Source organism: Mus caroli, chromosome 7 (genome assembly GCF_900094665.2).
Source record: "Mus caroli chromosome 7, CAROLI_EIJ_v1.1, whole genome shotgun sequence".
Lineage (NCBI taxonomy): Eukaryota > Metazoa > Chordata > Mammalia > Rodentia > Muridae > Mus > Mus caroli.
In genome coordinates this window covers 78,014,417-78,041,575 of record NC_034576.1, presented here as the reverse complement: position 1 = coordinate 78,041,575, position 27,159 = coordinate 78,014,417, and the positions used below count along the sequence as shown (strand labels likewise).

At 44.0% G+C, this 27,159-nt stretch overlaps 1 protein-coding gene across 6 annotated transcripts in view; it reads left to right on the top strand.

The window, feature by feature from the left end:
• Positions 1 to 27,159, top strand: part of Sv2b (synaptic vesicle glycoprotein 2B) — a 180,006-nt gene that overhangs the window by 6,993 nt on the left and 145,854 nt on the right. Inside the window, exon 1 of one of the 6 annotated variants that reach the window (XM_029479856.1) lies at positions 6,652 to 6,746. The exons of the other annotated variants lie outside the window; for them this stretch is intronic. The gene's annotated coding sequence lies outside the window, so the exon portion shown is untranslated. Of the gene's footprint in view, positions 1 to 6,651; positions 6,747 to 27,159 lie in introns of those variants that run through there. 6 annotated transcript variants of the gene reach the window in all.

Sequence of the window (27,159 nt, the reverse complement as noted above, 5' to 3'; positions counted from 1 at the left end):
AAGGGGTTCTATCCCAGGCTATGTGCTTCTCAGTGACTACTCAGAGACCGGCTGATTTGGGGTGAACATCAATTTTGTTTGTAATATCTATGGTAGGAAGACTGGAATAAGAAAAAGCAGGTACTATAATTGAAAGTGATTTTGTGTGTGTGTGTGTGTGTGTGTGTGTGTGTGTGAGAGAGAGAGAGAGAGAGAAGAATATGGTAAAGAAAGAATGGAAACCTATGGTTTAGTTTTAGTTTATGTGAGAATAATTGCCATTACTCTCTTAATCAGAGCACCCCTGGTTACTCTAAGAGATCTTCAACAAGGCTGAGATTCTCTCATAGAGAGCATGAGAATGGTCATTTGACCCTCATCTGATATTCCAGCCATCCAGTTCTGTACCCTGTCTTTTCCATTGTATGCACTTTGCCCCAGCTGTGCATGATCTTATGGTCTTAGGATGCAGAGGTTGGAGATATCAAGATGTAGAGATGTTGAGGTCTGTGCTCTGAGGTTGGAACATTGACTGAATGGGTGAACACCATCTATGTAGCCATGGGAAGTCATTATCCATGTTGAGGTGAGACCTTTAGTGATGTGGTTGTTTTGGAGTTGCCCATTCTTCTGTCAGTAATCTTTCACCTATGCTTTTCTGTATGTAAGCCTCATAAATTTATTTGTTCACCATGTTCAACTTGGGGGCCTCGTCAGGGAAAGCGGTCTTTGTTTATATCTCTAGGGAAAATTCATACAACACCCTCAAAGGTTCCTTTGCCTCACTTTCTGGTGTGATAGAAATGAGGTGCTGGGTCCTTTAAGAGGTGGAGCTTATGCAAGGTAATTAGCTCACAGGGCCATTGTCCTCCAAAGGCATTAGTGTTAGCTTCATGGAGTAACTTAACTCTCATAGGAACAGGCCTTATAAAGCAAGGCCTCTTTCACATGTCTGTCGCCTGCTTCTCTGACATGTTGGAGTTCACCAGAAGGTGACCAAATGGTGTCACCCAATCATGGACTTTAGGCTTCCCAAACCACAATAGCTCTTCATAAAGTTCCCTGCTCCAGGTATTTTGTTATAGCAATACAAAATAGACAAATATAAACTCAGAAAAACTAGTAAGTACATCTTATATTTAAATTAGGGAGTTTTTGATGAAGTAACGGGTTTGGCATGAGACTGAGCTGAGTTTGAATTCAGGCTTTGCTACTTTCAAGTTGTGAAAACTTGAGCAAGTCATTCAATTTCTGTGGGGCTTTGTTTTTCTCAGTTATCAATTGATGAGGATATGAGGGTGATGGTGATGATGACAATGATTGTGAAGGTGACAGTGATGGTGATGGTAACGGTGACAATGACAATGACAGATGATGATGATGATGACAAGAGGAATAATAAATGTCCAAGGGCTCTGTAGTTCTCGCCTCACTCCCTGATTCAGAGTTGTGTTGAACTCAGTGTTAGCTAGAACATCCCCATATCAGCAGGAGGGAGACCCAAGAACTCACATGTGACATTAGCAGTGGTGTCTAGGTGTTTTGGATGAGGCCTCTAGTGTTCAGCATTAGAGAGCTGAATAATAATGACCCTGTAGGCTGGAGATGGCCCACATGACTCTGAGGGAAATCAGTCTGTTTTCTGTTATAAACCAGCTAGTCCTGCAGTGTGGCATAGTGTGTTGGCATTTCCTGATGGGAATCTCTTAGTCGCCTGGAGTATATAGACACTGATTTTCTTGTTGGAGTTCCTTGGGGACTGTTCCCATAAAATCTTCTGCATGGTATTATTGTACTTGAAGGTTCTCTTTCTCCTCAGTGCAGACACACATGTGCACAGTGTGTGGTTATAGATATACCTATGAGCATTCACCACTGTCCTTATTCTCCTGGATGAGGGTTGTCATGTTTGCTCCATATTGGCTTGGTCAGGAAATACACAGTGATGACTTGGTCATTAGCATGTCACAGGTTCATGGTCTCTGTCCTCCTGTCTTTTGTCTTTGGGCCTTGTGTCTTTGGAGGCTACCTGTTTGTTACAGAGATTTCTACTGTGCCTGCCACCAGTTCCTGTGCACACAACCTCTTCAGCCTGCATAATGTCATGGTGACTGCTTAACGCCTCAGAACTTAGTGTCTTTTAGGACACTACATATTTCCTCCTGCATCCCCGTTAGGGATGGGAAAGTGTGAGGCTCAGAGACACAAGTATCTTTACACAACAGAGTTTCCGTTTCCATTAGCTCTGCATAGCTATAGGACAAGGTGGTTTTTCTAGACTTGTAGCCTCAAAGCTCAAGTGTCCAGTGGGTGAAACAGACTGTACATTGTGGGAACTGGGTGCTGTCTCTGTTGTCATCCTTGTGTGGTTAGCAAGTTCAGGAACTTCCAGGCTTCCTGAACTCCTGTAGGTAGGAGGGCATCACAGTTCTGATCTTTCCATGGTGGAAGCTGCAAATGAATCTGCTAAGGAGAAGGGAGAGAAGCTGCTCGGGGTAATGGAGCTGTTCAGTATTACTTGCAGGTGGGCTGGTTTTGCTTTAGGGAAAAGTTGGGCAGATTCCTTTTCAGGTCTGGGACATGTCCAAGGGAGTAAAAGGCCTGTGATGAATTAGATCTTAATGTTCCAAAGCTGAAGGGAGCTTAGAAAGCAAGGAATCTACACTCCTCATCTGGCCTTGGGGAAGAAAATAACTTACCTAAGACCTTACAGTAAGTAAACTATACACACACACACACACACATACACACATACATACATATATACATATATACATACATACATATACACATACATACATATACATATAAACGGAGTCCTCAGTGTGGCTGTAAAAACACAAGCATCTATGAAAGGTGAAGAGAGAACAGGAAAAGGGGACTGGGTTCACTTCATCATTAGATCCAGAAACCATCTTAGGAGCTTTCCAGCTTCCCAGGCTAGGCAGGTCCTTCGGTAGCTTCCTTTGAATACTTAGTATTCTGGGACTCTCCTGGCTGTGCCCCAGGGTCTGGGTCCAGTGAAGGTTACTCCTGTCGTCTTTCCTGCTTTGCTCGAGGCCTCTGCTCTATTGCCAGACACAGAAGCTGACTTTTGCCTGATCTGGGGTGTAGCAGATGGCATAGACATGGGGAGCCTTGCTGGAGTACAGCCCAGGTCTGAGGGAGAGGAAAAAGTGGTATGTTCTAGGTAGAGTTCTGGGTCTGGGTGATGGAGGAGGAGAGGACACAGCAGTGCCAGGAGCTCCTGATCTGAACCCTAGAGGGCTCAGGGACATTGCACTGCTATCCCTGGGATGATATATTGAGATGACTCAGACCCAGAGAAACTAGGTTCCCATCTGGGCTCTGCTTCTTATTCATATGGCAGTATGGTAAGTCATGTGGCAGCCTTGAGCCTCAGTCTTTCAATCAGAAAAATAGGAATAATGGTGGACTTACCTGCTCTGTAGAACACGGGGAAGAAAGTGTGAGTTCATTCGTACGGAGGTCTAGAGAAGGCCTTACTGCTTCATGAGTGCACACAAAGGAGTCTCCCTGGAAGTTCTTCTAGTTTCAAAGTCATTGCTGTGTGTATCAAGTAGGAAAAAACTCAAGGGCCACTGTACCATGCAGAGTAGCTCAGTTTTCTGTCCCTCAAAAATAGCCCCTCGAATCCTTAGCTCCCCAGCCACAGGTTTGGCTATGTGTGACCTGAGTGGTTCATGAGTTTAATTTGGCCTTGATCACAGACAGCCATTCAGAGAGGAAGCAATAGCCCTGACCAAGTATGGTGGGTCATTTGGTGAAGCTTTAAGTCAAAGATCCTGGAAAATATTTAACAAAGAAAAAGAAGCTCCTAGAACATCACTGCCCGGAATGGGTGATATGGAAATACCCAGGTGCTCTGTTTGGAGCAGCGTGGGAGAGGGGCGAGCTTCATCAGTGCCTCCCCAGAACACTGACCTTTAAAAAGGACGTGCTGATTCGTAAGTTTATAGTGTGGCCTGACTGTTATGTATTCTAGAGAGGCAAGGACTAGCACCGGTTGGGTTTATTTCCCAACCAGTTGCCTGGATTATGTGGTTCTCCCCATGCTGTCCGAATCCTTACCAATTAGGGGCTTGAGCTTGCTCTCTTTCTCTCAGACATTTTGATTATACTGAAACCACATTATAGGCATCCAGGAAACCAGGAAGAGTAAAGGCCATCCATAACTCCTACTGTACAGCTAAGCACACTGCATTAATTTCTCTACTCAGAACTAACCATATCGACTATTTGCTTCTGGAGCCTGTGACAAATACTGGCAAATTGTTCATCGGAAACCTTTTCTTCCATATCCTTTTCTTCCATAAACCTTTTCTTCCATATGCAGACTGCATCTTCTAGCATCACTTCAGGTGGGCGTGGCCACGTTATAGTTCTTTTGTTGGATTGAGAATGGACATGAGAATGGGTGGACCACTGATTGGCCCTGGAAAGGGCTGAGCCATGTTAAACAGTTGACATCACCCACTGACACCTTTGTCATGACTAGTATGATTTCCACCAGCACAGAGTCTGGAACTTCATAAACAAGTCTTTTGCAAGCTTATGGCCACACATGGCAGAAAAGTCCTACTATGTTTCTTCTTCACACAGAGATTTTAAAAAAAAGTTACAGCTGAGATCACTCAGGTTTCCTGCTCTTTAGAAATGCTTTAAATTTAAATAAGGACATAATTAAGGCCTGGGGATATGGCCCAGCAGTTAAGAACACTGTTTTCTGTTCCAGTGTATCTAGGTTCAGTTCCCAGCACCCACATGGCAGCTCACAACTGTCTGAAACTCCAGTTCCAGGGTCTTTCTAGATATTCTGAGAGAACATATCCAGCACCCCCTTTTCTTTCTCCCACTGTTTCTTCTACAAAATGTTGGGAATGTTCTAGAATTTTCTATCATTTTGAAATAAAGAGCCTTTCCATGATACTAACTGGCTACATAACCTCATGCCCAACCTTTAACTGCTCAGTCTCAGTTTTCTCACTTGTGGACTGGTCACTGTAAAATCTGCTTCCTGGGCTTGTGGGAGAACCCTGAAGGAGATGATGGTATGGAGTACTGAGTGATGCACACAGCTTACAACAGGAGCATTCCCATTGGTTTCAGAGTTGAGACTGCCATCTTGGCTGCTTTCTTAGCTCAGATGTCTGATGTGGTTGCTGGCACATGGTGCATGCTTTATTTATTTAGTGCTAGACATGGAGAACCTTGAGTGTGTGTATTTCAAAGGAGGATCAATGAACTCTGGGTTGGAGAATTTAGGAAGGCAGTGGAGGGACAAGGAGGAGATCCTGACAATCTCACCCCTTAGTTTTTAGGAGCTGATTAAACTATGTGTTTACTAACAGCCAAGAGAGAAAGAACATAAGAGAAGAAGCCAGTCTGAGAAAAGGCGGGGTGTATTCTGTGTCTCATGTGTTCTTGGGGTTGCTCTATATTTGGATGGTGACTGTCTTAGCTGAGGTTAATCCGCTTTGTTCCAGTCATCAGCCAAGGGATTAACTGCTTTAAACTCAAAGCTTTAGTGGCCCCACAATGTGAGCTTTGTTTTGCCGATGCCCGAGATTCAGGGGGTCAATTTCTGCTGAGCTAACACACAAGGCCCCTTTGTGGGCATTGGTTCTAGTTCTTTCGTGCTAGGGAGAGAGAGACTGAGGGTCTAAGAGGGGAAGTGATTTACTACTCCTGAGCACATTTATGACCCAGAATTCCTGGCTTGAAATTCTCTACTTTGTACTGCCCTGGACTTCTGTGAAGGAGTTAGGTCAAGAACCTTTGCTGAGTGAGCAGAACAGTGACTCTATGGGAAGAGCCTTCACTGGTGTGAATCCCCTACAGTGTCCTAGCAAAGTCTCAGTTGTCTATGAACAATCTAGGCCGCTGCCTCACTAATAATAAGCTGTCTGGAAGCACACAGAAGGGACAACCTCCACCATGATTTTTTTCTAGGTTTGTTGTGATTAAGATTCATCTCTGGGCTAAGAAAACTCTGCCTGGCCTAGTTGGGACCCACACCTAGACCAAAATGTCAAAATGTGAAAAGCCAAACTTGCCTGTGGTGAGAATAGGGGGATGTTCTTCAAAGGAAGCTACCTAAGAAGAGCACATGGTTGCTAGGTAGGCAAACCCCACAGTTATTTGCCACACTGAGCAGACTCCTTCAGCTACAGTAAAGTTCATGGAACATTAGCTTTGTGGGAGAGCATCATAGCCTTCCAGAGTCTGGCCAATTTCTCCAGCTCTCCTCCATTACTTAGGAGCTGAAGTGTTCACAGCTATCTTGCTTCCTCTAGGATTGCATTTAAAAACCTAAAATGCACAGAAGTAAAAAAAAATATGCAGATTTCCTCCCTAAATTCCTTTACCTGTATTATGTATGTACACTGTATGCATGTATGTATGTACATATGTTTGTTTGTATGTATTTAATGTTTATTGATAGCCCATTGTGCCAGATGCTGGAATTAGTGGCAGGCAGAGAAGATGTGATCCCTGTTCTGAGGTGGGTATATCACAGCTTAGTAAGTTGTAAGGCATCTTTGCCTATGTATATAAAATACACGCAAACATTCTTAATAGTAATTGTTTATCCCGTTGTTCAGTATGGCAAGCTTATTTATAACTAGATGCTTGATTACTATGCGTCAGGGTGCTGACCCCACTCAAAGGAAGAGGAGTGTCTGCATCGCACTGAGTTACTTGGCGGATGAGCATGACTTTCCACATTCTCCCTGGACTTAAGAGTAAGTACATTGGCAACGGAAGAGTAAAACTCCATCCTGGGACCATGCTGCTTGCCACTCTGTCCCTCTGAGGCTGGGAGAGTGGGTGGCCCTCATTTGTGCTGCTTCTGTTTGCAGGCTGTGAATGGGAGCTGGCACTGCAGGCTGCTTTGTTGTTGTGCGGTGATGTTTGAACACGGGGCAGCATATTGCTTTGCTATTATCAATTTATTTGTGTAATCCCAGCAGCTGGCAGTGGTATAATAACTTTCAAGTGAGAAAAAAAAACCCTATTTGCTTAGAGAGAATAAAAATAGACAGAGAATGAGGTATGTCACAGATGACAGAATTCACAACGGCAGGATTTGTCTGTGGTTAGAATTCCCAGTGGGGTTTTCAAAGTGCAGAGAAGGGTCGTGCTTTTGGAAGGGAAACCTGTCTTGTCTGCTTTGCATGCACCAACAGAGCTAGAAAAATGGCCTTAGCTCTTAGGATTTGCTCAGGCTGTTGCTGATGGGGACAAGCAGCCCTGCCTGAGACTGAATCCAGCAGAGTACAGACTTGGGTAGTAAAGTGCCACCCTTTGCCCTTTCCGCCTCGTTGTTCTTCCCCTATGGTATGATGTGTGGAGTCTTCAGAAATACAGCCTTATTATCAACTAGTCGTGATGGGCAGCCAGAAGCAATGATAGAAGTCTATATTATTTTAGAGGCCTCTGGGGTATTACTGACCAACAATTCAGAGGGAGGGGCCCCATGCCTACCACTGGGATCCTTGTTCAACAATCTGTGGCTTTTGGGAGGAGAATTATCCACCTGTGCAGGGTGCTTAACTTCAAGCTTCCTTTTGTTAAATTATGCTTTTAATTAGCTCTCCATATGGGTTTCAGACATCTGAAGCTTTGGCTAACTCTCCCAGTCCCTCTCCTTTCCCTATGCCTGTTTAAATCTTCCCACCCCCAGAGACCTCTCTCCCTATTGTTATATCACATGTGCTATCTTCCCTCCTTTAAGAACCTCATTTAATCTTCTCTTTCTAGTTTTCTTGCCACCATATACACTCCAAGTTAAACACACAAATCTGAAAATGTGACAGGAGGATTTACATTTGAGAGAGAACATTTTTTGTTGTTGTTTTGCTGAGTCTGTATTTGCTCACTTAATATTTTCCAGATATGTATATCTCCCACATATTTTATGCTTTTGTTATTTATGGCTGAGTATCATTTCATTGTGTACATAGAGAACACATTTTCTTTAAAAAAACTTTTTATTGATTCTTTGTGAATTTCGCATCCTGCACCCCAACCCCACTCACCTCCCTGTCCCTTCCTATGCGCTCTTTGCCCTTGCTACCTCCCCACCAAAAGAAAAAAAATCCTCCTTGTGGAATCTGTAGTGTGTGACAACAGCGTGTCCCACACCATACCCGTTTGTCCACACTTCTTTACTTGTAAATATTCATTGCAATAAGTCACTGGTCTGCTTCAAGACCTCTGTTTCTGCTACACTATCATTACAGGATCCTCACTGAGATTCCTATTGGATACCCTGCTGTTGCCCTGTGTCATGGAGATCCTGCAGCTTTGGATCTGTAGGATCAGCCCTTTTACACACTCCAGCAGTTCATAGAAAAAACCCATTTTCTTTATCCATTTGTGCTGGTTAGACACAAACTAGAGTTGTCTGAGATGAGAGATCCTCGATTGAGGAATTACCGACAACAGACTGGCCCGTGGCATGTCTGTGGACCATGTGATTGATTATTGAGCTGGGCATACTCAGCCTTCTGTGAGCAGTGCTGTCTCTAGGCAAGTGGGCCTGAGTTGTATAACAAACCAAGCTGAACATGCCATGGGGAGGAAGCAATACACAGTGCACCTCTGTGGTCTCTGCTTCTGTTCCTCTTGGCTCCTGTTGTGACTTTCTGCTTTGGCTCTCCTCAATGATGGACCGTGAAGCGTAAGGCAAAGCAAGTCTTTTCCTCTCCACATTGGTTTCAAGCCGTCTTTTAATACAGTGATGAAGAGCTTACTAAGCTTACTAAGCCATTCATTCATCTGCTGATGGACAGCTTGGCTGGTTCCATCTCCAATGCTGCGGCAATGACCATACATCAACAAATGCTCTGTGGTAGGATACAGAGACACTCTACTTTGTCTGCCTCTGAGATTCCCTTAAGATTTTTTAAGAGATAGCCTGGCCTTGGTGCACCCAGGTCTCTGTAAGAACAGGCTCTCAAGGGAAGGTAGACTCTTTGGCATCTTCACCTATAGCAAGTCCTTGCTCAAGGATACAGATGCTTTGCTGCACAAAGCCTGGTGAAGGGCCTGTGAGAGAGTCTCTCATAGACATTGCAGGTACTTCTAGGAAGGGAGTCAGGACAATGACTTGTCCTTGGAAGCCTGCTGATTTGTAATAATATAAGAATAAAATGACCACTCAAAAGAGGTCTTGGCATGTCCCCTGACTTTGGACCATGAAGACATAGAGTGTACATTTCGCTTGAAAATTGTTGTGGACAGACAGCTTAATGGAGAGTCCATACCCACAGGGGAAGATGTCTAATAATGCTAAATAAATTGTTTCTTTTGGCTTCGATGAGGGCTTGAGAAGTGCAAGGAAAAAGCCTAATGGTTAGGGTAGGAGCAGAAGCCCTAGGAATGCTTCAACAGTAGCTGAATCCTAAAGAGGAGACTTGTTTAACCTTAGCTGAGATGCTCATAGGCACTGAAGAGGGCCAGCACAGTGTGGCCCTAGGAAAACTACCTATAGACAAGCCATCAACATTAGAGAGCCAGTGTGAGTAACAACAATACCAGAAAGGAACTTCTCCCTGTTACAATTATAATTATTGTTGTTACTGGTATATTTCACTTAGTTTTCTAGTGGGAATGAGATGCTAAATCTACTTCCTCTACCTCTGGCTTTTCTTTATGGCTCTGTCTTGCTCCCCTTTAGCTCTGTGTGGAGCCTTATATTATTTTATATACTGGTTAATGAGCTGTCTGTACAAAGGCAGGACCTGGGGGTGTGGGCGTGCTGACTGATCTGCTCAGGGATCCTGGCTCTTATTCTTAATCCACAGCTTCTGTCTGGCCTGTAGCAGATGGAATCCCCTGCAGGATGCTCAGGCCAGTTGCTCTACTTTTTAGAACAAGGTAGAGACCAAAATACATAAATAAAATGCAGGCAGGGAGCCTATCTTTGCAATGAACAAAAGGTTGACATTTCTGGGAGAGCAAGCTTTCCCCAAATGGTAAGAGCTGTCTTTCTAAAGATAAATCCTTTTCTAATTTGACAATCTCTCAGCCTTTGAGAGGAGATTAGATGGCTAAAGTGGATGAAGAAATAAATTAAGATGTATCTAAGGCACTTCACAGCTATGGTGAACAATTTACTTGTTCTCATGCTTAGGTCTAAGCTGCCCAGTGACCTGCCTGGATTTAGCAAATGACTAACCCAACTTCGGGCTCTGATTATTATAAACTGAAGGACCATCCATGAAGTGATCTATCCCAGTTTTTGTGTTGGTAAGGGATTAGGAAATGACCCATGTTTATTGCTGAAGTCAGTGAGGATTCAAGTTCTCTACCCAGGTAGCTGCTTTCTTTATGATGATTATTTTTATGACTGGAAAAATATTTTTCTGTGGAAGCAGATTTGGTAAGTGGGAAAGCCTGAGACACAGGTCTCCATTTGTGCTGTTAAGTGGCTTTCTGAAAAGCTCATTCCAATTGATGGCCTGGCCGGTGATGGGAGGGTGCTCCCGTCACACTCTCATGTTCACAACAACTATAATCATGAAAGGGAGCACCTGAAATTTGAAGAGGCAAAGCCATACTCTGCTGAACTGCACAGGTCCCAGTTCTGTCAGAATTCTCTTCTTCCCACCACTCCCTTCCCCACTGCTCCTGACTCAGAAACCCATTCGCTGACTGAGTATTCCCAATGGGGACATCTGAAGTTTGAAATCCTGTAAAACTGAAAGCTCTTTGAGTCCCAACATGACATCTTAGGTGGAAAATTCCATGTCTGTGTGTGTGCTTTCTGTGTGCTTAATGTGGGCTTTCTGTGTGACAGGATGTAATAAAAAGTACAGGTGTACTAAGATTACTGTATGAAATTGCCTTTAGGCTGTGTGTACATGGTACATATAACTGGATTTTGTGTTTAGGATTGGGCCCCTTCCCAAAGACATACTATTATATATATGCAAATAGTAAAACATCTGAAAAAAAACCACTAGAACTCTAAAATAATTTATTAATTATCACTATCATTATCGTTATTATTATTAATTATTATTATTTTGGTTTCTCTGTGTAGCCTTGGCTGTCCTTGAATTTACTCTGTAAACCAGGCTGGCCTCAAATTCAGAGATCTGCCTGCCTCTGCCTCCTAAGTATTGAGGTTAAAGGAGTGCACCACCACACCTGACTTTTGAAATACTTCTTGTGGAGAAGGGACATTCTCCAACCTCTATTTACATTAATATTTTAAAAGTAAAGTGTTGTTGACTTCTGTTGACTTCAGGAGTCTGGTCTGAAGACTATTTTCAATGTTTGCTCCTAAGACTTCCCTCTGCTGTGTTCTATCTGCCCTCTCTTGTCTTGTTGATAAATGTCTCATAAATTAAAGGTGTTGTAGATGCAGGTCAGACGACACAGAGGCAGACTCAGAGTAAGGGTTTATAAAAAAAAATCCCTGCCCTCCGAGAACAGTTAGATGCTGCTGCTCACAAATGGGAATCCCCGATGGCCTCCCCAGGGACTTTCTGTGAAGAAGGAGTTGCTGAGCCCCTCCCTCTCCCTGGGAGTCTCTCCTGCTGAGCCAGCTCTCTGGGCTCTCCACTTGTGAGCCATTTGGACCCAGTTCCCTGTACCCTGTTTGCCAGCTCACACCATGCAAAGCTAACCCTCTCAGTTCTGGCTCTGGCTCCGCCATTCCTGATGCTCTTACTTGCCTGATTTGTTTTTTCTAGTGATTTGACCAAACTGTAGGTCCCCATCAAGATGCTACAAAGTATCTGGGGCTCATATTCCCTAAATTTTTGTCTGTTTCTACCCCAGTACTTTTCAAGACATTATGAAATAAAAACCAGAATCTGGAGGATGGTACATCACATGAAATAAGCCAGACACAGAGAGAAAGGCTGTATAGCCTTACTCTTCCCAGAATCCTTCTTACCTCCCTACCAACCCAAATCCATACACCTTTCTTCTTCTTTCATTAGAAAAAAAAGACAGACATCTAAAAAAACCCAAAACTGTATAAAATAAAAACAAACCAGAATAGTACAAAACAATCAAGCACAAAAAGGACTAAAAAATATAAGAAATACATATAGATGCAGAGATAAACGCATTTGAACACACAAAAAGTCTATTAAAATTCAAAATCAGAAATCATAACATATAAGCAAAAGATGTATGACTTAAAAATGCCTATACAAAGCAATATAAGACTAAAAACTTTCCAAAATACCACTGAGTTTGTTTTGTGTTGGCCATCTACTCCTGGGTGTAGGACCTATTGTTTTGTATACCTAGTAACACTTCATTAGAGAAAAACAAATTATCCCTTTGTGAGTGGTTATCAATTGGATATAGTTTCTAGGTTAGAGATATGTGTTTGTGTCCACTTCTTCTCTCAGTACTTGAATCCCATCTGGCATAGGCCTGTATAAGCCATGTGCATGCTACCACACAGTGTAGTGAATTCACATGTGTATTATCCCTGTTGTATCTAGAAGGCCTTGTTTCCTTGGTCTTCCATCACCACCGGCTCTTACAATATTTCCACTCTTCTGCAGAATTCCCTGAGCCGTGAAAGGAGGGATTTTTGTAACCTCCCCTCCCCAGTTAGAGAGCATGGGGCGGAGCTTGCCTCCCTATCGTCCTGCCATGCCCACTGCCACTGCCTGCCAACTAGCTGTTCCGGAGCTATCACATGTTCACCTGCAACTTTACTCCAAGATGATTTGGTGGGAATCGGGCCCCTTCCCCTGCTTCATAACTGAGTGTCAGAAATAGTAAAATCGAACCTTGAACAGAGCCTTGTCTTGGTTCCGTCTCTCTCGCGCCGCCTAGTCCCCACTCTTCTCTTCCAGGTTTCCAAGATGCCTTTCCAGACTAGAACCCAGACATGTGAGCTGCTGGCCGGCCACAACAGGATTTGATCAAGACAACCCATTTAAGACAGACTGTTTTAAGATATCTCATTCTCTGCACATTTCAGTTGTAGGTCTCTGTATTGTTTCCATTCATTAGGGTAGGAAGCTTTTCTGATGATGACTGAGCTAGACACTGATCTACAAGTATAGCAGAATGTTGTTAGGACTTAATTACTCTGTTTCTTTAGCAGTATTAGATTTCCTCCTAGGTGCATGGCTTATCTAATCTTGGCTACCTGAGCAGTGTCAGGCATGGGTTCCATCTTATGGAATGGGCCTTCAAACTAGCCAGTTAGTGGTTGGTTACTGCCATAACTTGTGTGCCACTACTGTACCAGCATATCTTGAAGGAAGGTCACCATTGCAGATCAAATGGTTCATAGCTGGCTTGGTATTTACTTTTCTGACACCTTGCAGTGTACCTCTCAGTACCATCAGCTCTAGTTAGTAGGGGGAAAGGCTCTATGTAGGCACCATTCTGACTTCTCCATGCCCAGTGATTTTTGTAGGTGTTGTCGTCATCAATAGGGCCTTACCATCAGTTTGTGTAGAACAAAAAATAGCCTTGGCAATAGCCTGGGTTATTTGGGGGAGGGGGCTCCATGGGACACCTTTGGCCAAAAACTTATTTAGATTTAATTCATTCCAGCCACTGGAAGTTTTATTTGGTGATGAGAGATATCTAGTTGAGTCATTGTTTTCCTGGGTCATTGTTTATTTGGTGACTCCATTTAGAGTCTTCCATATATGTATATATTTTTAAAATTCTTCTACTGTAGTAGGTTTCCATATGACCCCTCAAATGGCTCTTAGTTTTAGCTTTCTCTCCCCATATTTCATCCCTTACCCCCTTTATCTCCATCTCTGCTTTAATTTTTTTCAGAGCTCAGGACCGAACCCAGGGCCTTGCACTTGCTAGGTGAGCAAGTGCTCTACCACTGAGTTAAATCCCCAACATCCCATTAATTAGCTTTATCTGACAGTTCAACCATGTATACAGATTTTAAAAGAACATGTTATACATTGTAAATACATTACAATGTCTGCTAGTCAATTAAAAAAATAAAGAGGTTGAAGAAGATGCATTTTGGACAGGATTTAAAGCAAAGCCTAGATTTATGTGTGGTGGTTTGAATAAAAATGGCTCACATTTTTAATGCCTAGCTGGCAGGAAGTAGCAATATTTGAGAAGGATTAGGAGGGGCATTCTTATTGGAATAGGCATGGCCTTGTTTGAGGAAGTATGTCACTTGGGTTGGGCCCAGTCTCTTCTCTTTCTTTTGCTTGTGGATCCAGATGAAGAACCCTCAGTTCCTTCTCCAGCACCATGTCTGCCTGTGTGGCATTATGCTTTCTGTCATGATGATGGAGTAAACTTCTGAAACTGTAAGAAAGGCAGAAAGCAGCACTCCTCCATGGCCTCTGCATTATCTCCTTCCTCCAGGTTCCTGCCCAGACTTTCCTCAGTGATAGATTGTTACTTAGAAGTGAAATAAACACTTTCCTCCACAAGTGGCTTTGGTCATGGATTTGAGCTCTGGTTCCTCCCATTCAATCAATATCCATGGAGCGATATCTGAGCCTATTGCTGTTCATGAGACACACATTGGTGGCTGAGGACTTGTGCCTTCTTGGTTTAATGGTAAAGAAATCAATGTGGTAAAGCCACTCTATAAGGTTATACTGCCGACTTGCCTGAACGTCCTGCAAGGAAATGAATGTTACTCCTACAGAACAGAGAGGCCAAGCTACACTTTGCTAGACACCGTTGGTGAGTGGTTGAGTTTTGACTCAGTCTGTTAGATTTCTCATTCTATGCTTTCTTCTTTTTATGGAGCATGCCTTCACTGAAGCAATCCAGAGATGACCAAGGAGAGAGTTGACTGGAAAAAGGCTGGGTTAGGTAGTTTGGAAAAGCAAGATTATTAATCTCCTTGGGGCACACAAGGCCTTGAAAATCCTGAAGACTGCTGTCTAGAGAGGTCCTTGCAGAGAGCATAGAGAAAACAGGGTTCACCAAGTTGCTCTGGATGCCATTCCACTGACAGATGCTTTAAATCCCTGGAGAAATAGTTTCGTTGTAACCTTGCATCCCTCAAGATGGGAAGTTGTCCTGGGGTTAAACATCAGAGTGGAAAATTGTGTTCTAGTATTGGTTCTGGTACTGGATCACCATTTTTCTTCACCACACTCATTAAATTATCAAAGTTCTATTAAGATTTGCATGCAGTCTTCCAGCCCCAGGACCCATCTGTTCTCGCTATTTATTCTCCAGGGAAGTCACGAATCTGTCATTTGTGAATTTACAGTTTTTCATATCTGTGATGCGAGTGGTGTTTCCTCTGCCAGGCTGCCACGCACAACTCCCCACGCAGGTCTCTTTGGGGGAATTGTGAAGCTAATGGCATCTCTTTCCCCAGTAAGTGACAAAGCCTCAACTGAGTGTGAGGCACAGCACTAAGTACCAGTGAGAGAGGAGGGGTGGCCTGTGGGAACCCTACCAGACAAATTTTCATCCAAGGGATCAGGGCTCTTTATAATTCATATGATTATGGTATCACTGTGACACAAATCATGTTTTGAACACTTGTTTCGAGCTGGCAATTCTATTGTGGGAGGCTTTCAAACCTTTAGAAGGTGAGACCATACTGGTGAATGTGGGCCAATAGGGAAGGGGCTTTAAAGATTGCAACTTTGAGTTGGAGAGATGGTTCAGTGCTTTGGGTAGTGATTGAATGAGAGGGGCCAGAGCTCAGCTCCATGACCAAAGAGTGCTTGCTGTGCAAGCATGAAGACCAGACTTTGAGTCCAGCACCTACATTGGAAGCCTAGAAACCTACAAATGCATGTAGCTGATGCTTTGTGGGGGACATCACTAGGGACATCTTTTGTATTTTCTGGTCTCTAGCACAGTAGATAAAATGTGAGTTACAGGTTCAGGGAGAAACTCTAATTCAGAGGAATAGGTAGAGAGTAATATAGGAGGAAGATACTTGATGCCCTCTTCTGGCCTCCATGTATGCACACATACATATGCTCCTGCACACATATATGCATACATAATTATACAGGTATACAGACATACACACAAATAAATGAATCTTGAAAAAGATTGTAGGGCTGCAGATATGACTCAGCAGTTAAAGATGGCTGGTTGTTCTCCAGAGGACTGGATTCCATTCTCGGTACCTACTTTTGGCAGCTCACAATGATCTGGAACTCCAGTGTGTGAAGATCTGATACCCTTTCTCGGGCTCAAAAGGAATTGTACACATGTGGTACACATGCATAGACATAGGCAAAACACCTTTACACAAAAATTAAAATGCAAAAATATTATAGCCTGGTCTCTGGCTCCAGGTCTATTCTCTGCTTCTGGTTGACCCTGATCATAAGTGTTTTTGTCACACGCTCCTGTCACCATGAATGTTCCCATGCCCATGGATGTTCTGAAATTCTCTGAAAGAGTGAGCCAGAAAAAATGTTTCCTTGTTAAGCCATTAGCCAAAGACCTCTTCCTGAAGTTGTTCAGTCAGATATTGTCACAGTGGCTCAGAACCAACCAACATACACATGGAACCTTTCTGCTGTCAGAGAATGCCTCTTCCCTCCAACATTTTATTTAAAGGAGAGTGAATTCCTTTGATACATCTGCCACTGCACAAAAGTCAGAGAGTGGGCAGCTTAAACAATAGAAGTTTATCTTCTCATAAGCCCTGTCCCTGGCTTGGAGGTAGCCGTGCTCTCCTTGTGTCTTCTTGCAGTCTTCCTTTTCCGTGTCTTAACTTTCTCTTCTCATGTATGTAGCAGCCATGGGACTTTGCCCAGCCTGATAGGCTCATTTTGGCTTCATCACCCCTTTACTGGACATGTCTTGAAATAGAATTCTTTTCCGAAGAAAGGGTGGATTGGGAATTCAATACTGAGTTGAGAGCGGACACAGTGAGTGTGTGAGTAAAGGTATTAGTGTCTGCTGGGGTTTCAATCCATGCCAGACCCTGAACTTGACTTCACATTCATTTCCATGGTTTCTGAAAAACATCTCATAGGTCATAAAACAATGATCCCAGATGGCATTTGTATAATTATTACTATGATATCAGTACACAAGCTAAGGTTTCTGTCAAGATCTCAGGAGTTTAAGGTAAGGCCATCAAGCATCTGGGGAAATAGAGTCACCTTGAAGAGGGAAAGCTCCCAGATTCATTGTTCTTAAGTATAACTGGGATGAGGATATTATAAACAATGGGAACAATAGTGGCAATGGTGGGTGTTTGGAGAGTGCTCCCTTTGGTTGGCCAATGATCATATGATTGAAATACATTACTTATTCATAGTCAGAACTCACAAGAACAAACCCACTCCTCTTAAGAGAGTGGTTAGCCTTGTTATCTATAAGGAAATGGTCTTTCTCAGAAGGCAGTATTGACTATGTTTTCTAAATGCCACCCAAGGAAGCGCAGCTTTTTGATAACTTCAGAAATAAGGTTCCCATAACAATACAGTGGTATTGTGGATCTTAGGGTAGTGGGCGCTTGGGTAGGAACCTGGAAATATGACTCATTTGCCTGCTTTAGCTCTGTGACATTGACCATCCTTCTATGTAGGGACTTGATCCCTGTATCAGCATAGTGAATGGCAGAGAAGAGCTTGAGCTTGTCATGACCAGATGAGGAGGATTCCATCCTATGTGAAGAGGTGATTGCCATCCTTGTCCATGCCCCCATCTAGAAAGCCTAGATGATGAGAAAGGGTCCTATGTTCTACAGGGCTAGTGTAGCAGGCTTTGTACCTGTGTGGTGGTTTGAATGAAAAATGTTCCCCACAGACTCATAGGGAGTGGAGTTATCGGAGGTGTGGTCTTGTTGGAGTAGGTGTGACCTTGTTGGAGGAAGTATGTCACTGGGGGTGGGCTTTGAGGTCTCAGATGATCAAACTAGGCTCAATGGCTCACTTTCTGGCGCCTGCTGATCCAGATATAGAACTCTCAGCTACCTCTTCAGTACCATGACTACCACCATGTTCCCCACCAAGATGATAATGGCCTAAACCTCTGAAACTATAAGCTACCTTCAATTAAACACTTTTCTTTATAAGGGTTGTCATAGTCATGATGTCTCTTTATAGTAGGAGAAACCCTAACTAAGGCCACCTGATTTAGAACAAGTGCTAAAACAAAGCCCAGGATATAGTGTTTGTTTCCTGTGATTACTGCAACAAATGACTAGAATCTTAGTGTCTTAAAACAGGAAAGGTGGCCGGGCGTGGTGGCGCACGCCTTTAATCCCAGCACTCTGGAGGCAGAGGCAGGCGGATTTCTGAGTTCGAGGCCAGCCTGGTCTACAGAGTGAGTTCCAGGATAGCCAGGGCTACACAGAGAAACCCTGTCTCGAAAAACAAAAAACAAAACAAACAAACAAACAAAAAACCAACCAACCAAACAAAAAAACAACAGGAAAGGTTCCTCTTACGATTCTGGAGGCCATCATTTGAAAAAAGTGAAGGCATTTGGAGTGTTGTATTCTTTCTGGAGGCTTCAGAAAGGAAGTCTAGTCTCCTGTCTTGGCCAGCTTCTTGAGGCCAGCTGCATTCCTAGGCTTTAAATCCAGAAGTGCAACATTTTCAATTCTCTCTTGGATTCTAGCCCTCCTACCTCTCTTATTTTACTTACCAAGATCCTATGGTTGCATAGCACCCTCCTGAATGAGCTAGAATGATCTTTCCATCCTTAATCATGCCTGCAAAATAAGTTTACCATGTAAGGTAAATATTCATGGATTTGGGGATTTTAGATGTGCATATATTTGGGAAGCTACCATTATGCCCACTATAACTGCTCAATTAGATCAGCCTCATAAATAAAAAACTCTTAGTGGCTATAAACCAAGCAAAGACAATGCAGAAAAGAAAGCCTGGAGGTCAGTGATGCCTTCTGGGTAGATGCAAAGATCTTTGACAAATGCCAGCATGCCAAATAAGGAGCAAACAAAAATGCTAGGCACCATGACCAAATGGCACTTGTTCCAGGATTGAAAAATTGGCTTAATACTGAAAAGTCAATTGAAGTGATAGAACACATGGGTAGAATGAATAATGAAGAAGCCCACATGATCGTCTCAATCAATATAAAAAACTATTTGGTTGGCTGAATTCAAGACCTTTTTATGTTGAAAATATGGAGGTCTAGAATAGTAGTTCATCAATCTACTGAAGGGCGTCTGTGATGAAGCCACAGAAAATGCAGTACAGCTGGTGTTGAAAGACTGAATGTTCTCCCTTTGAGATCAGGAGCAAGACAAGTGTCTGTCAACTGTACTTGTATTCAATACTGCAGGGCACATAACATGGACTTTGAACTCAAAGAACTTAGACTCAGATGCTAGTTCTGTCAAGCTGGGTGGTTTTGGCCAATTCACTTAACCTCCCTGAGCTTTTCCCAGATAGGTGTTTCCTTCAAGCAATGAGATCATGACTCTCTCTCTATTGGAGAGTTTATGTGAGAACTGTATGAATGTCAGGCTTCCAGTGCTGAGCTGGGCATGTGGCAAGTACTCAGACTTTCTCTCTCCTGTTTCCCATGGTATTCCCTTCTTCTTAAAGAAAAGAGAAAGATTTGGATGAGCCACGGGAAGGAGGGAGAAAGGTGAACCGAAACATTTCTAAGGTATTCTGATTAAAGAACAGAGAGGGTGGTCTGGAATACAGACCGGCAGAATCTTTTGTGCAGTGTTCCAGAGCCAGATTGTTTTGTCGTGCCCTTGGTGTGAGTATGCCAAGAGAGCATCCTGTTCTCCACACCCACGCACCAGCAGCACTTCCTCTGAGGCTGGCTCAGCCCAGAAGCTGATTAGAAAGCAGGCTCTCCACCTTCCCATGATTCTGTTCTTTTTGGAAAGGAGTACCCAAGGCTCATCCCACCGAGGGGTTTATGTGTAAGGATCTGAGAAGACAGGGGTGGAAATGGATGAAGAGGGAGCAGTGAGGCATTTGATATAGCTGTTCTTCAGGGCTCTAACATGCTGTCTCCATAGGCAGAGCTCAGGTACAACCTGTGTATATTAGAGCATAGAAAGTCACAAGAGCTTACCAGGATGTGTGTGTTGACTCTGCAAAGTTGTCAGGCTCAGCACTAGGTCTCTGAGCTTTTCGTTTCTTCAACATAAATATTAAAGTGGGACACATTTTATGGACTGCCGAGAGACTCGGGAGAAGATGGTGAATTATGTGACTTGGTGCTCTGTGGAGAAAAACGACCTGAGGTGTATGAGCCCACCCCACTGGAAGAACGAAGGCACACCCATGAGAATTCTTGTCAATGTTAGGTTCAACATCCCACCCCGTGTGTGTTTGTGTGTGTGGGGGGCTCAAATCAAATCTAGGATTGTTTACACCCTCTGGGGATGAATCTCATCACCAGCCTCACCCAACTGTCTGATGGAGATTCCCACCCTTTCCCATGAACAATGTCTGTTTCTTCCACAGTGAGTCACTCCGAGGCTGTTCTTGGAGAAAGTAGGATTTGAGAGCAGGGGATGTGTCAGAATTCAAAGGCTGTTCTGCTCTTTCCTTTAAAATTGACTTCACAGCTCATAACAGTGAGCTTTCTGCAAGTCTGAGAAAGCACACTGATCAGTAGCCTGCTTCTGCTGGAAGCTGGGATCCCTGCATTGCTGTATACAAGCTTCCTGTCCTGCCAATGGGCAGCTTACCAATGGGAAAATTATGCCAGCACTCATGTGCAGATATAAGATCCGTGGGATCAAGTTATTTCAATAAGTGTTCAGCATGCTCCAGAGTCAGTGTATGGCATATTATGGGTAGGACATGGAGGGCATCCACAAAGATGTCCGTCTCCTAAGATAGGCTGGGATAAAAATGTGGCAGAGAGAGAAGCCAAGGGCTGGACTGTGCTGACAAAGACAAAAAAAAATCAGCTGTCTGGAGTTGGAGCTAGGGGAGGAAGGAGCTGTGAGGCTGAACCAAGGGAGGTGGTAGACCCAGCACAAAGGTGGGTGGGAAAGCTCAAACTTGGGCTTGGCCTGATTGCATGGGCGTGGCTGCAAAGATGGACAGCAGTAAAGTAGAGGCATTGGAGACCTAGAGGTAGAGCATGATGGGCCAGCACAGACCCATCATGCTCCCGGGGACAGACGACAGTATGAGGAAGTTGTTAAGGGTGTAAAGCTACTAAAGGATATTTTGGAAGCTATTGACTTGGTCCCGTGTGGTCTGTGGATGGAAGTAGTAAGACTTCACCGTTTCAGACCCACATCCTGGAGTCAGTTAGCCTTGTCACTGTAGCATAGGAGTGTCCTTCCGCAGCCTCTGCTTCCTCACCTATGAAATAGAGGGACAAGTGGGAGCTTAGGGAGGGTTAAGTCGGGGTGTTAAAGAGCTTTTTTTTTGTCTTAGTGCTTGATGCTCAGGGAGGGTTCGGCAAAGGGAGCTCAAACTAACAACCTAACTTTAAGGGGATGCCTATGGGGAGGGTAGGGTGGATAGGTTGGAAGGAAAGGTGCTACAGACCTGGACCATGTGTGCAGCATCTGCCACAGTGTAGATAAGCCTGGCTGTGGTCCAAAGCTGCGTAGCAGTATGGGAAGAAGGAAGGTCAACCATGACTAATGCTAGTGCCATGGAAGGGTTAGAAGTTGGCAAGCATGGGCAAGAGGTTGAAGAAAGCAACAGGACTGAGCCAGCTGAAGATCCCAGGCAAGCGCAGCAGGGAGGATGGGTAAGGAATTGCACATTGGGATTTCATGGACCCAGTGGGCACCTGAATGAAGCCTGCTGCAAATCCACAAGTGTGATCAAGGTGTGAGCCGTAGGCTTGGCTAGAGCTGAAGGTCTGGCTGAAATCATCCAGAGAGACAGCAGAAGCAGAGAAGAGAAGTGTCATGCACAGAATAATGAAGGACCAAGGCCGAAAGAAGCACGCAGAAGAGGAGACCCAGGGGAGAGCTGACAGACAGCTTAAGGAAAGAAGGGAGTCTGTATTCTGCCTCATAGTTCAGGGGAAACAGCCCGTGATGGTGGGGAAGGCAGAATAGTGGCTTAGGAGTCAACAGTACATCATGCTCAGGAAGGTATGGCTCCTGGAAGTGGTTCCATGGCTATAGGATCCTCACAATCAAGAAGCAGACATTGGCAGGAAACAAGCCTGGACTATAACTTGTAAGACTTTCTCCTCCCTGAGCAATATGAGCCTGTGGGGACATTTCAGGTTAAATCACAAAGGGGTTATGGACACCTAGAAGCTGTACATGCTAGTCCTTCATGCAACTGGCACTGTTTTACTTAAGCCCAGTGCATAGGGAATAGAGAAGGCAAAACGCTTTGAGAGATCTGCATTGCCCTCACTGGCTCCTTTAACCCTGTTACACCCATCAGGAGAGGCCACATCACCTTTCACAATTGTGGGCAGGAGGAGCTGAGGTCAAAAGGCTAAGAGAATTGAATAGCATCACACACAGAGGAGGGGAGGAGGCAGAGACACACCCGTGCATTTTTAGGAACTAGGTTTTTATTTTTCCTACATTTCAAGCCTTTTTTAAAATTTTTCCTACATCTCAAGCCTAAAGTACAGATTTGGTCTCAGGGTTATTTAGAAAATAAAGGACAACATTTCCCTTTGTGCCACATGAATCAGGGAGGTTAAAAAAAAGGGAGGGGGAAGGGGGACAGAACTGAGCCACCACATGTCTGTTCCACTACTTGGAGGTAATACGTGTGGGAACTTTTTCTTTTTTTGAGCTGTCTGCTTAAATGCACAGGAATTGACAAATTCTAATGATAGTCTATTTTGGAGGGAGTGTTAAATTATTCAGAGGCAGGCACAAATAGACTGTCTCCAGCAGCCTTGACTTCCTGCTTGAACTTGCAGATGTCAATTTGTTGACTTTTCTGAGGGTCTGCAGATGAAGCTCTGGCCAGGGAGGAGGCAGGCGGCTAGGCTTCCATCCAGAGCCCCGGAAGGGAAGAGAGTGCAGTGGATGCTGTCTTGAGTCTGCAACTCTAAACCTCCACCACCCCACCCACACTGCATTTCTAGTCTCTAAGCTGCAGGGTCACCTGGCTGGCATCACTTGGTTCATGGCAACAAAATTCCGGATTTGGCATGTCTGGTTGCTTTTGTTATCTCTGCATGGGTGTCAGGAACCTCCTACAAGTCTAGACAACAGGAAGCTAAACCCAGGGCAGTGGTGAGCATAGAGGGTTTTGCATTCTCTGGGATCTGTAAGGCCGACATGTACAGAAGGCTATTTTCCAACATAGTTTAAGAAGTGTGGCTTGTTAATGTGCCTTAAAATTCCAGCCCTCTTATAATTGCTTCTTGCTTTCCATTGCTCATTCTCTGCTTTTCCAGAAACCTTTGTTTTTGAGAGGAACTGGCAAAGATTCTGGGTATATTTAATGTCCTGATTTTTGGCCCTGTGTGTGGAAATGCCTTGAAAAAGACAGAGCAACAAGGCAGCTTCAATGTCGAATGGTTATTTAATTTGTGAACTGAACCCAAGAGAGTGAAAGCGAATTTTCTTTAATAGTGTTTCATGACAGGATGCACTGTCCAGGTAGCTTGGGAGGATGGCCACACTAGAAAGAACAGGGCTTTAGAAAAGACTGTTTTCATTGTTGATTCAAGATACTGTTTCCTCACTGTGAAGCTGTAACTTGCTTCTAACAGGCAGATTGGCTCAGTGTCTGTCCTATGCCAGGTTTAATTCCTAGTGCGTATATTGTGACCCTCAATGTGACACGATGTAGGGTCACTTCAGAGAGAAATCCATGGGAGGGTCTGAGAGGATTGCTAGCGTGGGTTAACTGAGGTAGGGAGAGCTGCCCTAAATGTGTGTAAACTGAGCACCAGGGTCATTTTCTTGGCATCTGACTAGGGATACAGTGTGATCAGCTGCCCTCTGCTCCTGCTGCCGTGATGTCCCTCCTGGGCTAGACTATGTGGAGGGCAAAGTCGACCCTTCTCTGCTTTAGTTGGTTTTTGTCAGCAGCAAGAAAAAATATCATATGTATGTGTGTGTGTATTTGTGTATATATATATATATCTTATAAAAAGCCAATAAAACCAACAGCAATAACAAAATTTTCACTACATCAAAAATCCATTCCCTGGTGTTCAGCAGGTGAAGTAGAACTCTCCTTGTTCTTGCTGCCTGTCCCTCTCTTATCTTTGCTTATATCCCAGAAGTAGAATATTAATTCTTTGTCCAGATCCTATTGGGTTCCATAGAGCAGTTTCTCAATTGCTTTTCTTTTTTTTTTTTTCTTTTTTATTACCTCTCAAGGGATTTTTTTTTTTAGATCCCTGTCTCTGTGATAATTGCTATGGTTATCATTAAATTTTAATAGCAGGCTGGGCACAGTTCATGTACATGTAATTCAAGCTCCTGGCAAAGCCAGTGTGGAAGGGTCACTTGAGTGACAAGCTTAGGACCAGCATGGGCAACACAGGGAGACCACCCATCAAAATAAGAAGAAAAATTTGTACCATGGATATGGCGTGTATGTGATCATGTGTTTTGGGTATTTGAGGAGCTACCAACCACTGCAATATCTAGGGTATTTATTGAAGCTTCCCCCCTGCAGGAGCCAATTGTCCCACCCAGGGAGAACTGGCTTTTGGTCCCTCCAGGCAGCATCCTGCTTTGACCTGGTATAGTGTTTAGCACCATTCTCTTTTACTCCTCCCTCTTGGTCTCAGATCCTCCCACGCAGAGAATGCCCTGCTTCTCTGCAGAAGCTTATCTACCTCGTGGGGGAGGGCAAGCTGTGGGGAGGGAGACTGCACATGATTAGGTGGGCTCTCTCTAAGCCCTGAAGCAACCCTGTGAGAACATCCTTCCCTGACGTGAAAGTCCAGGCTCAGGGGAGGGTAAGTCACTGTGATTTTTGCAGTGATTTTGAAGACCACACCAATGCTACAAAAATAACATCCCACCTGCCCCTTCATCCACAAGGCCAGGCAGCAGGTGATGGTGGAAGGCAGCCATCTTTACCAAGCTTCTGCAATGAGTCTGGTGTTTGCTTAAGTGCTGTGTGTGTGTGTGTGTGTGTGTGTGTGTTTAGCTCTTAGTTTGTGTCCTGGTTCTGTGAAGGGTAGGGATGTGATAGTTTCAGAAATTAAGGATGGGTTTGCAGTGGATCTTTTGTCAAAGTTCATAAAACCAGCAGTTCATGAGGGGCTGGCTCATAACCTGGTTTTGTCTCTTCCCAAACTCTTTTCCCTACCCATCTAATCATGACTCCCAGGACATGGGCATACTGGCATCCTAGCCTCCCTATGCAGGAGGATGAGAACCACCACACTCCTAGAATTTTTCTACTGCCAGTTTTTCCATGTGTAAACATTCCTTTCTATACACAGCATTTAAAAATTAGCATTTACTAATTGTACACACTATTAGGATCTACTGTGTTATTTCTGTGCATGCACATAACATTTACTGATCAAACACAGCCTCCTTCCCCCTCCCCCATCCATGTTTATTGTTTCTGGTATGGTTAGACATGAAGATAAATATAAATCACAATGTTCTGCAAATTACTATCTTCACAGAATCTTCCTATCTACAAATCCTGTGTTAGATGCTTCTGGTCTCTGAAGTGCCGACGAGTGATTTGTGTTGTGACTTGGAGATAATCTAGGAGGATGCTTTTCAGGAAGCCACACATAGCTTTGAAGTATAAACCTCAGATATAAGTAGGATCAGACAGGTCTGGCCCAGCGGGCTGCTGGGAGGTTTGGGTTAACATATTTGACAGTCAGAACAGAAGGAATCAGTCTGTGGGTGACCACCTCTCCAGGGGCCTTGGGTGTATTCTTGGAGAAAGAACTTTCATCCATGTGTGCTGATCGCAGCTGGCTGAGCACCAACAGGGAGCACAGAGCCATGTGGGATGCTCTGGTGCTGGCAGAAGACTTTCAGGGCAGTGAGGATCTTGGGAGTGGTTGCACTGATATAATTTGCTGAGCCTTAACCTGACAGTACTGTAGGACCACGCATTCTTTCCCCAGAGATAGGCAAAGTGTGGTTTCCATCTCAGCATGCCTGTCTCCTAGGATAGTGAATGACCTGCTTCCTTCTCTGGGAAGAGATAGGGATGGTGAGACTGCCATTCTTGCCGAGCTTAAGAGGCATTGAATATAGTCCTATGGGATCCAGAGTAGGAAATAATGAAGAAAGTGACAGCTTTGTCTAGAATCATGGGGAAGGGGGGTGCTGAGTGAGTTCCCTACTGTTCTCTCAAGCTTACACTGTTCTCGTCACTGAACCTGGACATCACTAATTGACTAGACTGTCAGGCCAGCCAGCTTCAGGGATCTACCTCTTCCCAAACCCCTCAGCGGGTCTGGGATTAGAAGCAGTATATCATTGTACCTTGCTTTTGCTGGGTGTTCCATGTTCAAATTCAGGTCCTTGTGCTTCTGTAGCAATCATTTTCCAACTGAGCTTTTGATTTCTTGAGAAAAGTAGAACAACACTACCTGTAAGTGGCCTTGGCCCAAACCAAAGCAACAATGACAATAACATTAACATAAACATTAATATTAACATCAATCCTAATATTACCCCAATCCTAATTTGACTATAACATTAACCATAACTGTAACCCACACATACCCTAAATCTAAATCAAATGCCTAAACCCTAGCCCTGACCCTAATTCTAACCTTAAACCCAACTCTAGCACTAATCCTAACCCTAATCCTCACCAGTGAGCATTAGTAAGAACAGGTCCCATAGGACTTCCTGTGATGACAGAAACGTTTTGTATGTGTATGTGCACAGAATACATGGGGAGCCCAGTAGAACTTGCTAGCATCATGTGTGTGCTAAACATTTGAAATAAGATTTGTGTGGTCGAAGAACTGAGTTTTACATTGTATTGATCTTTGGTAATTCAAACCCCAATAGCTTCATGTGCTGTGAGATGCAGCATTGGGCAATGCAGCTCTAGATCTACCTTGTTAATACATGGGAGACAAGGGTGACAGAAAGCATGCTGAACAACATCTTAAAAATAACCAAGTGTATTCCAAGGACATGGAAACAAACCATCTGCTTTCCCAGTAAATAGGGTGAGGTAGTTTGGGGACCATCTAAGTCACCAAAGAAGTGATGTAGCCACCAGTGACAAGGTATAGAACTTATTTGGCACCTACTCTGAGCAAATAGACAAAATCTATGGTAAAACTACTGAGAAACTCTCTCCCTCTCCCTCTCCCTCTCCCTCTCCCTCTCCC